The sequence below is a fragment of the Chelonoidis abingdonii genome, chromosome 1 (assembly GCF_003597395.2).
Source record: "Chelonoidis abingdonii isolate Lonesome George chromosome 1, CheloAbing_2.0, whole genome shotgun sequence".
NCBI lineage: Eukaryota > Metazoa > Chordata > Testudines > Testudinidae > Chelonoidis > Chelonoidis abingdonii.
In genome coordinates, this window is record NC_133769.1 from 219,258,850 (window position 1) to 219,272,718 (window position 13,869).

The 13,869-nt window shown below is 40.5% G+C and overlaps 1 protein-coding gene across 8 annotated transcripts in view; it reads left to right on the forward strand.

Annotated features, from left to right (window-relative positions):
* The first annotated feature begins 8,505 nt into the window (after positions 1-8,505).
* LOC116825693 (dystrophin) overlaps positions 8,506-13,869 on the forward strand; it is a 1,328,444-nt gene continuing 1,323,080 nt past the window's right edge. For all 8 annotated transcript variants that reach the window (XM_075059803.1, XM_075059815.1, XM_075059808.1 and 5 more), the window contains exon 1: positions 8,506-8,516. The gene's annotated coding sequence lies outside the window, so the exon portion shown is untranslated. The remainder of the gene's footprint in view (positions 8,517-13,869) is intronic.

The window sequence follows — 13,869 nt, forward strand, 5'->3', positions numbered from 1 at the left end:
CCACCGAGTGTTGCTAGGGTAAAAGTCTCCGACGAACGTGCACACGGCGCGCGCACACCTACTGGAATGGATATGAGCAACACATCTCGAAGAACAACAGTTACAAAGGTGAGTAACCTTGTTTTTCCTTCTGCCAAATATAATTTTCCATGGTCTGAAATATACTCTTTTAGTCAATACTGTTAAAGCGAATGACAGTATAGAATCTAGAAGGTATTCTTTGGAATTGAGCTTTTACTTTGACTAAAGCTCATTTTAGGATTATGCCCATGCTTTTACTTTACCACAAAAGGATTCTGCTTAAATTTGTTTACATTTTCATTTGTTTCATCTGAATTCTAGTCCTGTAACCGGACAGTGAACTGTGATTGACTTGTCAGAGAGTTGAGTATAGGGCTTTCATGTAACCAGGGCCAGCCTGAGGTGTTGTGGAGTCCCTTTGTGAGAAGAAAAATGTGAAGAGAAAGTCCAGCATTGTTCAGCAGTGTAGCACATTTTAGGGTTTGGCAAGCAGCAAGAGAATAGACTACTTTGTCACAGGTTCTGAGAAGGGAGGATATGACTAATTTGCAGGAGTGATTAAAAGTATACTTGTCATAATTGATTCCTGCAGGTTTGAGGTTGGGCCTCCATGTTCTTCTTTCTTAGTTGATTGAAGATGTCATATCAAGAAGGAGAGATTTTCCTTTGAGTAATTTCATCTAAACTCCAATTAATGGAATATACATGTATACTTGTTATAAAGTATGTGTCCTCTGGAAAGCAGTGTCCATTGACCCCCAACCGTCCTCATGGAGATGACTGTTGGGACCCATTAGTAGGTAAAGGGCCCTACCACCAACCTTACCCCATTCTTGTTCTTGCAACTATTGGCTGGTTAGCCAGAATTATTTGCTAGCAGCTGCTGATTCTTTATTAGATGACATGGTGTGGACATGTTTTCTAAAGTCCCATTGTAATTTCCATAGTTTTCACAAGATGGATGAGGCTTTCAGTATTGAATTATCAATGGTACATTGGAAGTAACACTGTTTCTTTTTAATATCTTTGAACTATGATAGCAGACAGGCAGAGTATCCATTTAACTGAATGATAATTGTCTTTAAAATTAGGACCTGGCCCTGTCCCATCAGAAATCCAAGTGGGCAGGTAGGTTGTCTTAGGTGTATAAATATTTGTATTCACTCATCCTGCACTGGGTTCTTGTTACTGCTGTTGCAACAACCTAAGGAATAGTTGATCATCCTTCTCTTTCTCCCAGTTTAACAAATGTCAGGAGGATGAGGATTGCCAGCTGTTTGATAATGTTGACCTCAGTTGACTGCTTGTCTTGGGATATACTTCTATTGTTGGACCACCTTCTGGAGAAAGTGAAGAAGTGATTGTCATGGTCTGTCATTGAGATGCAAAGTGTGCTCTATATTTGACACATGACATTTTAGATTACATCTATACAGCTGGGGGCAGCAACCCTGGGATGACAGACTTGGGCTTGAGCTACCAAACTAAAAATAGCTGTGTGAATGTCACAGCTTTGGTTCTGATGCCTAGGGAGGCAGGGAGCACAAGCCCAAATCTGTCGACCTGGGCTTGTAAGTTCACTACTGTTGACTGCTACTGACTATGTAAAAGGACCATTTGATGCAGCGACTTGCTCAGTGGCCTCACTTTGCAGGATGGCCTGGTTTAGGAGTACAAATGGATCTGAAGGCTCTCCATTTCTGATGAAGGCCAGCTTGTTCAGGAAGAGGACAAATGAGGCTGTGGAGCAGGACACACAACTTGGATTTACACTGATTCCCTTAGACTTGTATTAAAAGAGGGAAAATTGACTTTATTACCCATGTCAATGTCTTGTTTCTTAGTCTCTTCCAACAGAAAATTGCTATCTCCTTTCCTCCTGGTTTCCAGGGGTTACTGGGAATTCCAAACAGGACCAACCACATATTACATTAGTAGCTCCTAATTGGGCACTTTAGTTTTGGCTCCCAGATTTCCAGGTCTGGCATCAGAACCTCTAGTCTAACTGTTTAATCTTCTTTATCTCCTTTTGAAAAGTGTGAGTAATTTTCTCTAGCCAGATCCTTAAGCCTGCCAGCATCTTAGGGATGCTTAGAGATCTTGTTAATTCATGTGGATTCTGGCAGTTCAGAGAAATTCAAAGAACTCTCCTGAAGAGTCTTAAGCCTTCAGTAAGAAAAAAACTCTGATTTCATAGAATCATAAAATATCAGGATTGGAAGGGACTTCAGGAGCTCATCTAGTCCAACTCCCTGCTCAAAGCAGGACCAATTCCCAACTAAATCATCCCAGCCAGGGCTTTGTCAAGTCTAATCTTAAAAACCTCTAAGGAAGAAGATTCCACCACCTCTCTGTGTAACCCATTCAGAGCTTCACCACTCTCATAGTGAAAAAGGTTTTCCTAATACCCAGCCTAAACCTCCCCCACTGCAACTTGAGACCATTATCCTTGTTCTGTCATCAGGTACAACAAACCCAACCAACTGAGAACAGTCTAGATCCATCCTCTTTGGAACTTCCCTTCAAAGTTGAAAGTAGCTATCAAATCCCCCTCATTCTTCTCTCTGCAGACTAGACAACCCAGTTCCCTCAGCCTCTTCTCATAAGTCATGTGCTCCAGCCCCCTAATCATTTTTGTTGCCTCCGCTGGACTCCTTCCAATTTTTTCCACATCCTCTTGTAGTGTGGGGCCAAAACTGGACACAATACTCCAGATGAGGCCTCACCAATGCCAATAGAGGGAATGATCACGTCCTCGATCTGCTGCAATGCCCCTACTTTTACTACCCAAAATGCCATTAGCCTTCTTGGCAACAAGGGCACACTAATTTACCTCATTATCCCACTTCTCATTCACTGTAACCCCTAGGTCTTTTTCTGCAGAACTGCTGCCTAGCCATTCGTCCTCAGTCTGTTAGAAGTGTTGGGATTCTTCCGTCCTAAGTGCAGGACTCTGCACTTGTCCTTGCTGAACCTCATCAGATTCTTTTTGGCCCAATCCTCTAATTTGTCTAGGTCCCTCGATACTATCCCTACCCCCAGCATATCTACGACTTTCTCCTAGTTTAGTGTCTCTGCAGACTTGCTGAGGTGCAGTCCACGCCATCCTCCAGATCATTAATGAAGATATGAATAAACAGGCCCTGGGACTGACCCTTGGGGCACTCTGCTTGATACTGGCTGCAACTAGACGATGGAACCATTGATTACTACCCGTTGAGCCAAAGGTCTAGCAAGATTTCTATCCACTTATGGTCATTCATTCCCTCCCATACTTCTTAACTGCTGTCAAGAATACTGTCGGACGAACCATATCAAAGCCTTTGCTAAAGTCAAAGGAATAAGTGTTGCGCGAGAGTACTGCTTCCGGCGCAGCGGTAGCCAAAGTACACACAAATGTCAAAAAGTAAAATCGTGACTGCTTTCCGCCCTGGGTGTCTTTTCTCGGGAAAAGGACCCCAGAATTCACAGTTCTAACTCGCTGAGACATGGGACTTCAATTGTTTATGCTGGCGGAGGTGGCTGTTGTATTTATGTGGGTCGCGGTGGAAAGACGAGTGGCGCGGTGACGCAGATGCTTGGGCTCTCCACTCTGCCACCTCCAGCTATCCCGCTCATCACATGATTATCTCGCTCTGCAGAAGGCCATACGTGTTAGTCAGAATGGACTTGCTCCTTGGTGAATACATCTACTGTTCTCTACTCACTTTCCTCTCCTCTAAATGCTTCAGAATTGATTCCTTGAGGCTCTGCTCCATGATTTTCCGAGACTGAGGTGAGGCGACTGGCAGTAGTTCCCGGATCCTCCTCCTTCCTTTTAAAGATGGTCACTACATTCGCCTTTTTTCTAGTCATCTGAGACCCCAGATCCCTGAGTTTTCAAAGATAATGGCCCAATGCTCGCAATCACATCTGGCAACTCCTTCAGCATCCTCGGCTGCAGCGCATCTGGCCCATAGACTTGTGTTCATCCAGCTTTCTAAATAGTCCTAACATTTCTTTCTCCAGAAGAGGGCTGGTCACCTCCCCCATACTGTGCTGCCTAGTGCTACTCTGGGGCGACCTTGTTCATGACGGACGGGCAAAAAGCATTGAGTCCTTAGCCTTTTTCACCATCCTCTGTCACTAGGTTGCCTCCCTCATTCAGTAAGGGCCCACACTTTCCTTGACTTTCTTGTTGCTAACATACCTGAAGACCTTCTTGTTACTCAACTCCCTTGCTAGCTGCCACTCCAAGTGTGATTTTCCTTCCTGATTTCACTCCTGCATGCCTGAGCAATATTTAATGCTCCTCTCTGTCATTTGTCCAATCTTCCACTCTTGTAGCTTCTTTTTTGTGTTTTAGATCAGCAATTATTCACTGATAAGCAAGCTTAATAGAGAGTTTCCTTTGTGAGTCTCTTGATGCAGTCCACACTAGAGGGAGAAAAAAGGTTTCCACTAGAGTGGGGGAAGGTTATCCTTACCACATGTTAGCTACCACAAAGGTATAAATCCTGGTGAGACAAGACCGTTTGTATTTCGCACAATTAAGCGATTGAGGTAACATTGACATGAGTGGAGAAGAATCTTAGGGTTCATCTCAACTTCGTAATACTCTATTTACTTTCTCCACATCAGTCATGATTGGATAGATTACTGTCATATCCCCCTTACTATTCTACTCTTACTCTTTTCCAAGCTGAAAGTCCAATCTTATTAATCTCTCCTCATTTGGAAGCTATTCCATACCCTAATGATTTTATTTGCCTTTTCTGTTGTTCAAATTCCAATATATATGATACATATTTTTGAGACGGGCCAGTGACAGAATTACACGCCAGTTTCAAAATTGGGGTACCATAGATTTTATGGGCATATGGTATTTTCATGCCTTATCATCTATCACTTTCTAATGATTCCCAACATTCTGTTTGCTTTTTTGACTGCCACTGCACATTGAGTGGATGTTTTCAGAGAACTATCCACAATGACTCCAAGATCTCCTTCTTGAGTGGTAACAGCTAATTTAGCCTTTATCATTTTATATGCACAGTTGGGATTATATTTTCCAATGTGCATTACTTTGCATTTATCAATATTGAATTTCATCTCCCATTTTGTTGCCCAGTCAACCATGATCATCAGTGTGGATCTAAAAATTCCCTGTCCTCACATGTTCAAAGACTTCAATAAAGACTCTGAGTAAATAAAATGGATTAAGAGGTGATTATTTGTAGTGTCTCTATATACAAGTCTTAACTTTGCATTCCATATGAGGGTGTATGTGCAGCCCTATTTCTGACTATTTTTCTAAAGGGTTCTGACTCAAGGGTGCATGTATATCCCACGAGTTGGATCTATTCTCACACTCTACCCAAAGAACTACCATTACCTGCAGGTAATTTTTCTTTTGTATGTGTTTTCTGGGATGGGATTCTATCAGAGAAGGCCCGAGACTCACCTCTGTCTGCACCAGGTGGTCAAACAAAGCAATCTTTTATATTTGACAATTATGCCAACTCAACTAAGTTTTTTTTTTCATAAAATGTATACATGCAATATATTGTAGAATTCCTGTTCAAATAAAACTCACCATAGCAAGTAGCAGCCTTTTTTCAGTATCTGGAAATTGTGTGTTTCACATGGTTCATTCTGTATTAACATATACAAGTTTGCTTCATTTAGTATTAAATCTCTTTCGGGACCCAATTAATCTAAAGGTCATGTAAGAAAAGCTGCTTAGATACTGCTACTTTGCACATAGATTACCAATGAGCTTGTGTTCCCTAAGACTATTTCTAACGCAGTTGATTATTTGTCCTGTCTCTAAAGCATTTCTTTTTACACTGAAATCTTTAAAATAGTTGTCTTATTCTCTATGCTCAGAACTCAGACTTTTTATATTTTAATTGTTTTCCCAACTGCTTGCTGGCCATCACTGCCACACCAGTGCAATGGCATAGTTGTTTCACATTCCTTAACATACTAGTGGGTGATATAGAAGGCACATGAGCCCATGCTGGATGTGTGCTGTATTGAGTACATGGTGGCTTAATGGATAGAGCATAGGCCTGTGACTTGGTAAGCCATATAAAAGTTCTGTTCTCAGCTCTTAAAATGGCCTGCTGGGTCACCTCACCTCAATGAGCCTCGGTTTCCCATCTGTAAAATATAGATAATTACACAGACCTCTTCTGTAAAGTGCTTTGAGATCTACTCATAAAAAGTGCTTGTAGAGGGGTTTGGCTGGGGCTTGTCCCTCTCTGGGGTGGCAGGGGACCACACCACCTCGATACTTCCTTCCTGTTGTTGATAGGGAATTTGCTTGGCCGTGGGAGTCTCTCACCATGGCAGCAGTAGAGGGAAACAGTTATTCACGCCTGGCTCAGGCCCTCAGGCAGGGGCTGAACAAAGTTATAATTAGCAGGCCCAGGCCTTGGGTCAGGGCAGGGCAGCAGAGAATCAATAGCTCAGGCCCTCAGCCAGGGGCTGAGCAAATGCAGGTAAACCAGCCCAGACTGTCTGCTCAGAGGGGTCTGGGAGAGGGGAGAGACTACCACCCACAAGGTGAGTGGCAGAGGGATGCGACAGAAGGCCTGCTGCTGAGTCAGTGGGGATCTTAGCCGCAACACGCTGACATAGGCTCTGGCAGTGCTGCAGCCAGACTAGAGTCAACTGCCTCCAGGCTACTTCCTAACTCCCCCTCTAGAGGTACCTGGGTCCAGACGGTGTCCTACCGGGGGTCAAGCACCATGGGCTCCTCAGGTGAAGGGCAGGCTTGACAGCTCCTTTGGGTAACTGGCGAGGGGCAGGCTTGACAGCTCCTCCGGGCTCTGGTCTGCGTCAGGCATTGGTTGGGAGGACCAGTCTTCAGGTCTGCCTCCAGTTGCCAGGGTCTCACAACTGGCAGCTAGGCCACAGGCATCTGGCCTCTCCGGCGGCTGCTCCTCCAGTGAGCTCTGAGGTTGGGCTTTTATACTTTCTGTCCTGTGCCCTTTCTGCCACTGACTGCCTCCATGCATTAAGCTGTGCCCTATCAATGCAGGAGGACTGCATGAGCTCGGAAAACATGTCATCGAGTGTGGTTTTTTTCGCCTTCTAATCTGCGATAATCTCAGGGACAGAGATGATAGGGGGATCATAGAAAGATTCTATGCTCTGCGATTCTGGGGGGACTGCATGGTCGCTGTGCTGCTGAGTTTGCCACACTGACAAACAGAATGAAACTCAAGAGTTCCCGGAGCTTTTCTCTTTTACTGCATCAGTGGCATCGATCAAAGCTGTGTTCTGGGTGGATCACAATGTGAGCACTCTGGGATAGCTCCCGGGAGGCCAATACCATCGATTTGCATCTCACCCAAATTTACCCAGCAAAGTCAATTTAGCGTAGCTCCGCGTCGCAGAGAGTACAGAAGTCGATTTTAAGGAGCTCTTACGTGTTGACGGGAAACGGTGTGCTTTCGTGATGCATTTCATTGTTTTAAATCAACTAACGTGGCTAAACTTTGACTAACCTTGTTGTACACCAGGCTAGGATTTTCTTCTCATTTTGAACTCAATGAGGACCCTCCTGCAATAGGTCAGGTACAAATAAGCTGTAAGTATTCAGAATTTGAGTGCTGTTGAGTACAGTGTGTGGGCAGTGACTGTGTTACGGGGTAAGTCAGTAATTACGAGTATAGATACTGAGAAATTTTCTAGTGCACGTTTTTCCCTCCACTATCAGTCTCGAATGGAAGTTCCATGGATATGGCACATTTGTTAATTCTAATGGAGCATCAGGCAGTTTTCCATGGACCTGAATGCTCATGTGGGGTATACTTGTTTAACATCCCTGCAGAAGAATGTTTCAGAGTATTCCCAGTATTTCACTTCCATGAAATTTTCTCAACGCGTTTGTTTGGTTTTTCTGGGTTCAGGATGACCTGTTTCCAACCTATTCCTCTCCTCTTGCCCCGCCCAATGAATTTTCCTGGCCAGCTCAAGAACAGATATGACACCCAAAAAGTTAGCAAAACTTTAAAATACTGTTTTTAATTCTCTTTTTAACATGATGCACTTTTGGGTAGGTAAAGTCACAAAGCAGCCTTTGGTTTTGTGATTATAACACCACCTCAGACATGCTTGACGTACTGGGCCTGCACATTTCATTCTTTATTGCCTTTAACTATAATGGTTCAGTTCCACTGTGTCAGTCTTACCAGTACCTTTTGTGAAACACGAATCTTGAAAATGGATTTTTGAACTTTCTGTATCCATATTCAATTTCCACATGGATCTCTCTGAGTATACCAGCATGTTGTCGATGAGTTTCTGTTTTTTTAACAGATACCTAAAGGACGATCATAGACATGAAGAGACAACCCAATGGTAGACTTGGCTTCTCATTTGAGACCTCCTGCGGCGTGGCCGGTAAAAATAAGCAGTGCTTCAAAGCTGATGGTCGGCTGCGGGAACACTTTGCCCAGCGTTGGAGATAGGCTTTGTACAGACGCTAGAGCAATTCTAAGCAGGTTTGTCATACGCTTCTCTATCAACTGTATGACAGTGATGTGCTTTGTCCGTCAAATGCCTGAAGGAATTTGCTCGCTATTTGTCGACTCTTTAAAATCTTTTCTCTTATGCCTCTTATCAGGTCTTATTTTTTAGCAAAATTATATCCCCATATTTAACAGTATTTCCTGAGTCAGACATGTAACTGATTTACAGACAAGAGGGAAAGTAATTCCAAATTCATTGTTGAGAGGTCTCACAGAGGAACACGGCTCGCCAGCAACAGCCCTCCTCTATGTTTAATCTAGACGGCTTAAGTCAGGGCCCACTGATTTCAATCTGTGGGCGCACACCAGCGAAACATATGCGTTCTAATACAGGCAGGTTCAGCCACATAGCAGCGTTTATAATCCAACCTGGAACAAAGCGTCAATGTAGCATCATGGCCACTAGTATCGTTATGTTATACTCATAGTATCTTGCTAATCACTTGCATTCACCAATGATTTCATGACAGATTAAAGGTAGCCCCTGTCATTCAATAGCTAGTAAAGGGTTGAATGGTTCTTTTACTGTACAAGGATTACAAGGGAACCCATCACCCACTGACCAGCAGGACAAGCAGGAAACTGGATTTTCAAGTCAGGGAGAATTTTTGGGGTCTGAGTCTTTTGTTCTGTTCTCTCAGCTCTGAGAGGTTCTTTATCTTCTAATCTTCTGTTTCAAATTAGTAAGTTTACAGATAGAACCAATATAGGGCTTGATTATGTTGTTTTGTGTATTTACATGTGTGTGCTGCTGGAATGTTCAAATTGGATCTCTCTTTTGAATTAGACTGTTTATTCACATTTTTATAAGCATAGTCCTGTGATTGTCACTGGATGCAGAGATATATCTTATTCTTTTTTCGTTTCTTTTTATATAAAGTTTTTCTTTTTAGACTGTTGAGTTTTTCTCTCTGGGATCAGGCTAAGGACGAAGGGAGGATTCTCTTGTGTTAATCTATGGAGGGGAACTCTGCAGCACCAGAATTGGTGGAGGGAGGATAAGATACGAATCTTTGATTCTGTTTCTTGTAGTTGGGGATTAGGTTGTCTGTATTGTGGCAATAGAGGACATGCTTCTTTTGGGGTTGTGTGAAAGAGATTGACCTGCCATCTCTTTACATCAACAGAGGAAAAGTCTGGGTGGAGAGTTCGGGGGAGTGGGTTACTTTCCCTCTTGGGTAAGACTTCAGGGCTTTGAGTTCTTGGTCCCCCAGGGAAAGGTTTTGGTGGGGAGATCCAGAGGGGGCCAAAACCCTGGAATTTTTGGATGGTGGCAGCGAGATCAAAGCTAAGCTGGTAATTAAGCTTAGAAGGGTTCATGCTAGGCACCCAGATTTCTGGACGCTAAGGTCCAGATTTGGGAGTTAGGCTTATGATAAGCCCTATGTAGAACACATTGTAAAAATCAGCAATGCTGTGAATCACATTAGCAAGGTCCATATCAGAGAGAGAAACTTTAACTCCCTGTCCAAGTACAGATGTAAAAAAAATAAAAGCCACATTATTCCCTTCTCCTCTGTGATCATTGAAAAGCAAGTGTGGATTTAACGCTTCAAAATTGTGAACTCAAATGGTAAGGGGCAGACAAACACTTTCAATTGACAGGGATGACATAATTTTGCACAAGTTTTCCAGTTGTTTTCTTTGATCTACCATCATTTCAGTCTTGACTGGACTGAGCCTCAGCTAATTTCCTCTTATCCATCTCTTTGTCTTTTACCAGCACTGAGCAAGATACCTTATACTAGCAGCTAGGATGGCAGGAAGGAGATACAGACCTGGGAGTCAGAATCCTTCAAATAATTTTGCATGGCCCAAATACATATATTAATTTCCTCTTGTTTCTATACTTGTGTTGGCCACATTTCTGCTGTATCTATTAGCTTCTCTTTGCTACATACCCTCTCATGATAGCTGTATAATACTCCTGCTTACCATCAACCCATATCATAACTAATTAATTCAATCCATAGAGCCACTTAACAATTAACATGAATACTCCTGTTCACTAGAGCTAAATGGAAATTGGCATTTCTGTTCTGTGGAAAAGTCCAAAATTACAATTTTATTTTGTTCCAAATTGAGGAGGGGAGCTGAAATTTCAAAATTTCTTGTGCAACGAAAAGTTCCCCAGAATTGATTTTGGAACAATCAAATAGTTTGTTTTTTGATTTTTGATTTTACATTGCATTAAAAATATTAAATACAGTATATGTTCATATCATATATAATAAATATAATTTAGAATATTAAAAGTTTTAATATAATATAAACATTGAAACAAGCTCAATAAAAACTAGTTAAAAGAAACATTTTTCCTTATCAAAACAAAATGTTTCAATGATTTATTTACTTTTTTTCCCCGCTGAAAATGTCATAAAAATTAATACATTATCACAAAATATTTTGATGACATTGTTTTCCAGTGGAAAACTGTTTTGACAAAACTGTTTTGACCGGCTGTATCACTTACATTTACTGAAATTACCATTTTTTACCCATAAATGCATAGAACTGGCATATATTTAGAAATACTAATACAAATAAATACAAGTCTTTGATTTCCTGGAACCAGGACTCCATCATAATTCATAACATTTCATTTAAGAGGATGATAAAAGTGTTTTACTCAGGTTGTTGATTAATTGCAGTTAACTCATGCGATTAACTTAGAAAAATTAATCACGATTTAAAAAATTAATAGTTGTTAATCACAGTTTTAATCACATTATTAAACAATAGAATACCAATTGAAATGTATTAAACATTTGTGGATGTTTTTCTACATTTTCAAATATATTGATTTCTATTACAACACAGAATACAAAATGTACAGTGCTCACTTTATATTATTATTTTGATTCTAAATATTTGGACTGTAAAAATAATAAAGAAAAGAAATAGTATCTTTTAAATCACGTCAAAGAAGTACTGTAGTGCAAACAGTTAATCATGAAAGTGAAACTTACAAATGTAGATTTTTTGTTACATAATTGCATTAAAAACAAAATAATGTAAAACTTTAGAGCCTACAAGGCCACTCAGTCCTACTTCTTGTATAGCCAGTCACTCAAACAAATTTGTTTAAATTTACAGGAGATAATGCTGCCCGCTTCTTATTTACAATGTCACCAGAAAGTAAGAACAGTTGTTCACATGACACTATTGTAGCTGGCATTGAAAGATATTTATGTGCCAGATATGCTAAACATTGTTATGCCCCTTCATGCTTCTGCCACCATTCCAGAAGACATGCCTCCATGCTGACGATGCTCATTTAAAAAAAAAAGAAAAAAAAAAGCATTAATTAAATTGATGACTGAACTCCTTTGGGGAGAATTGTGTGTTTCCTGCTGTTTCACCCGCATTCTGCCATATATTTCATGTTATAGCGATCTTGGCTGATGACCCGGCACATGTTGTTCATTTTAAGAACGCTTCCACAGCAGATTTGACAAAACACAAAGAAGGTACCAATGTGAGATTTCTAAAGATAGCTGCAGCACTCGGCCCAAAGTTTAAGAATCTGAAGTGCCGTCCAAAATCTGAGTGAGGTGAAATGTGGCACATGTTTTCAGAAGTCTTAAAAGAGCAACATTCTCATCTAACAAAGAAAACAAAAATAAGAAACTGAAAACCAGAAAAAAAAAAAGTTAAAAGTTTGAAATCAAAACCTTCTGCTGATGGCAAGTTGACTCAGATGAATGAAAGGATGAAGAAACATATGTTAGAAGTAGAAGGGTGCGTAGGATGTGGGCTGCACTGTGTCAAAAGATCAGATAATCTAACAGAGAAATTTGATGAGGAGGTGTCAATTACAGGGAGAGGGAAACAACAGGTTTTTGGTGTCCAGCTCATGGAATCCTGTTGTTATTAGCAGTTAAGACTAAACAAAGGCAGAACTGTTAAAGGGCGAAAATAGAGAGCTAATTTAAATTGGTGTTAAAATTTGAAAACCTGAATTTTAGCAAGTTCAGGGACAGTGATGTGAGTCTATTCCCAATAGTCTTATGAGACACACGTAAATGTTACTGATCTCGGTAGATATGATTTTATTTGGTATTACAAGAGGCGAGTATTTCCACAGACTAAATTTATTAACATAACGGAAGCAGAAATCTGACATACGTACCTGGGCATGCAATTTATGACATATTCTTATTTCCTTATAGCCTAAAAACATGTTTCTCGCTCAGGGAAGCATTGGGAAGTGTTCTAGATTTTGTTTACTATAGTCCCGATTTAAACTTTGGTGTGGTAAACACTTCGTTATATGATTCTCCTGGATTGTTCCTTTGATTTTCCTGAGCATGCTTTTGTTAATAGCATGAATTTATTGTTCTTTATTTCTGCTTCTATTAGGTAACATTAATAACAACATTAGTAGATTATAAAATCCATTGCTTAATTTTTTCAGCTGATATTTGAGACATAAATGTTTTACACTAATTCCAAAGCGCTGCTTGAGGTACGTTAGGCGGCATTTTGAGACATGAGAAGTGTCAGCTCAGAAGATGTGGACTGTCCGTGGTGGATAGGATTGAGTGTAGTTCTAAAAAGGCATAGGGGGAAGAATGAATTTTAGCCACATCTTGGGCCGTAAAATTCGTTGCACATGGGCAAACACAAGGTCGTGCTCAACTTCAGAATGAGAATTGTGACAAACAAGTGAGGCAGCATATCTGCAATCTAAAACACTTGTTGTGTTTGAGTGATTGGCTATGGACAAAGAATAGGATGGGAGTGAACTTTGGAGCTTTAAAATTTATATGTGTTATTATCATATGATTGCAGTTTTTTGATAAGTAAATTCTGCTACTGTAAAGTTAGCATCATTGGGTATGCAAAGGTTTGTTTAGAAATTGAGGCACGTTAGTAGTAATTTAGATGGTGAGTGGAGATGTGAATAGTAGCGTATCTAGTTTTTCTTTTTAGTGTTGTATACGACAGATGTCATATTTTATAATAAAAATATAAAATAATTAAGTTCAAGATAGTAAGTACTATTTGGGAAAATGCGTTAATTTACATATGGTGGGTTTGTTATATAGAGAAATAAGGAGAATATTTTGAGGTAACATATATAAGTTGGTTTTAGTGGTATGTGAAAAACATGGGTGGCCTAGTAAGATAGTGTTATATAAGACAAGTTATGGGTATTGTGCTTAGAGTTATCTATCTTATCATGATGTGATTTAAAGTTATGAGGGGATGTACGATTTGGTAGAAGATGTTTTTAGAAATGTGAAGTGAATTGAAGATTAATGAGGGTTAGTGGTGATGATGTGAGGGGAATTTGAATTAATTCATTTATACCAAGAACCAG